This window comes from Puntigrus tetrazona, unplaced genomic scaffold (genome assembly GCF_018831695.1).
Source record: "Puntigrus tetrazona isolate hp1 unplaced genomic scaffold, ASM1883169v1 S000000904, whole genome shotgun sequence".
Classification (NCBI taxonomy): Eukaryota; Metazoa; Chordata; class Actinopteri; order Cypriniformes; family Cyprinidae; genus Puntigrus; species Puntigrus tetrazona.
Window position 1 is genome coordinate 358632 of NW_025048504.1, and position 3166 is coordinate 361797.

The 3166-nt window shown below is 33.4% G+C and overlaps 1 non-coding gene across 1 annotated transcript; it reads right to left on the reverse strand.

Moving 5' to 3' along the window:
• Positions 1-302: 302 nt before the first annotated feature.
• LOC122335851 lies at positions 303-421 on the reverse strand. The gene has a single exon (XR_006249012.1). It is a non-coding gene; the product is annotated as a 5S ribosomal RNA (ribosomal RNA).
• Positions 422-3166: the final 2745 nt, after the last annotated feature.

Below are 3166 nucleotides of genomic sequence, written 5' to 3' on the forward strand. Positions count from 1 at the left end.
TGAACAAAGTGGTATGGCCGTGAGCGAGAGCTGCTGCAAAAAGCCCCCTATTTTAAGGTGCAGCACACTAAGTGCCATCATACTAGATACGTAATGAAAGAAATACAAAAAAATACTTCATACCTTGACTTCATAAGGTTTATTAAAGATAAGAGCATTAGTTAAGTAGTTAAAAACAGTCAAACGCTGTTTAAAGATCAGCTACTTTAAAGGCAATTGAATTAAATAAGCAGTAAGGGAAAGCAAAGAGCTGGTCAAGCTTTGGAGCCAGTGTATTAGAAAAGTAGTGAAGAAAATCAAAAAACTTACAGCACCTGGTATTCCTAGGCAGTCTCCCATCCAAGTACTAACCAGGCCCAACTCTGCTTAGCTTCTGAGATCAGACAAGATCAGGCGTGAACAGGGTGGTATGGCCATAAGCAAGAGCAGAAAGAGGCTGGAGAACACTTGCCAGATGAATTGTGGAACTATGCGATGAAGACATCAGCCTATGTGAGAAATAGGTGTTACAGCAGATGTACAAAGAAAACACCTTACGAGTTATTCACAGACCGGAAGCCAAACGTTTCCAAAAAGCAGAAGTTTGGATCTACATGTTTTTCTTATAAACAAGAAAAAGGCAAATTGGATTCAAGATGTGAAGAAGATGTTTTCATTCTGACTTGTCCTTTATGGGGTTTTTTTAATTAGCTCTGCCTGATATTTTTCTATTTCTGAAGAAATAATACACAATATACATTTTATTTTATCTTTTAGTTTCAGGGCATTAATGGGGAAATGCATGTGTTGCCCATCTTGGCCTGTTGTATTCTGTCACTGAGGTATACACTGGAGTTTTGTTTGTTTTCCAGCTTGAACTAGACAGTGCAAAACTAATAATGTAATGAAAGTAATGTAAGTTGTTGGGTTTTTTTGTTAAACAACGTACCACAATACTAGCACCTCTGCACACCATTTCAAATATACTAACATGCAACAACATTTTAGAAACCTAGTGACACTCAGACACACACAAACATCACAAAATGTGAAAAGTATGTTAATGCTTCTTTGTTACAAAAATACAAACTGTTCAGTAATGTATATTATCAGTTTTTTGGTGGGCCAAGTGCTCATTGAATGTTTGACAAACACATTTCTGCACACTACTTTACTTTACACTACATACACTTGAAGCACAGTTTTAGAACAAAAACACAGATATTTCTAATTAATCTGTCAGTTGTTGAACAGCCTAAAACTGTTTTAAAAAATGTTTTAATATGCATTTGTCTAATAAAATGTACTTCACTTTAATACTCCCCAATTGTCTGTTGTTTCTTCCACCCCTTGTAATGTATAGCTAATTGTATGTTAACTGATAAGTGACTTGACATTTCAAAGTTGAATCTAAAATGAGCTTAAAATTTAGATAAACCAAGTAATAAATTTGAGCAAAACCATTTGCTAGGATACTTCAATTTTTAAGCATCAATAGCTAAAGATTTTTAGGTAATATTCTTTAAATTCAGTGTGAAAATTGCTTAAAAATATAGTGCATAATTTTTGCAAGCCTCTTTTTAAGTAAATTTAGCATATTCAACATACACATTCTAACCGCTTTGTTTCCAGTACACAGCTATGTCTCGAAAGGCATGTGGAGCTTCTTTAAAGAACTAGGTAAAACAGTAGAGTTTCTGATAAAACCCACAACAATCTCTTGCAGAGATACTAAGAAACAGAAAGAAAAAGTATAATAAAATTTTTTGCAGTTTAGCAGACAAGAACGGTAGAATAATTCTTAATTTTAGTGCTTACCTCCATTTATAAACAGAATCAGAGGAAGAAACACACCTGTAAATATGTTATAATAACACCTGTGAATGTTATAAGTTTAATAAGCCATGCAAACAGATTAAAATTTACATTTGTTGGCAGGCATTTTTAAGTGCTGAAATAAATTGTGAATCGATAGATCCATGAGGGTTAGCAAATATATCTGTGCAGCTTTTAGTGGGTGGGGATTATTGAAACTTTGACGTGGAAACAATTCATGACTTATAGAGTGTATGCTTGGTGTTATAATAATGGCAAAATGCCATGCAAACAGATTCAAATTTACACTTGCATTTTTTAAGTGCTTATTGCAAAAGTTAAACATAAAAGATTTGTTCTTCGATGAACATGAAAGAACACACACCTTCTCCCAGAAATCTACTAATTTATCAATTTCCACTAAATGTTTCTAATTTTGTCATATGCATTGGTACATAAACATGTATAAAGAGGTGCATTTAAAAAAAATTACAATATCGTGAAAAAGTTAAAAAGGTGATATATTTTAGATTTAATACATTTAAAGTTAAACATTTAAAACTTAATGGTTTGTTTGTTGTAGTTGAAATGATTAGAGCAAACATCTAGTGCCTCAAAATCTTATAATAAACCCTAAGATAAAAAAAAAGGATTTGCAAAACCTTCATGTTATGTAAAGTTATGTTTAAATTATGTTTATTTATGTCAATTTGATTTGGGGTCTTTTAGCACAAACTCCAGCATCAGTGAGAATTGGCATGAATTACCCTATTTTATTTCTCATATTTCTCTATTTCTCCATAGATTAATGAATGGGGGTTCAGGCATGTTAACTGGACAATCAATCACTTCAAAGAAATTTTGTTGCTGTGGGCAGGTGCTAAAGTCTTACTGGAAAAGGAAACCAACGTCTCCATAAAATTTGTCAGCAGATGGAAGCAAAAGTGCTTTAAAATCTCCTGATAGATTTGCTTAGGTCTTCCCTTCTGTGAGCACAAATACTGTTTCTGAGGAGATTAACACAAAACAAACCTTGCCTTAAATGCAAAATGCTTTCAAAGCAAAATAAGCCTTGCAGTGTGTTTCTAGTTTTGGACACAAAAAGTGATATTAGAGATCAAAATGCAAAATTTGCTTAACGTTTCAGCTCCAAAAAGTGAAAAACTATTCCAGTGTTTCTGAACAAATTAACTCAAAACGAGCCTAATATGCCTAATATGCCTAAAAGCCGTTTCTCAATGAGAGAAGGCTTTGTCTTGCAGTTTGAAAACAGAATAACCCTTTTTAGTGTGTTTCTAGTTTTGGACACAGAAAGTGATAATAGACCTCGGAAGGCACAATTTGCTTAGCTTTTTAGGTATATCTAGGCTTG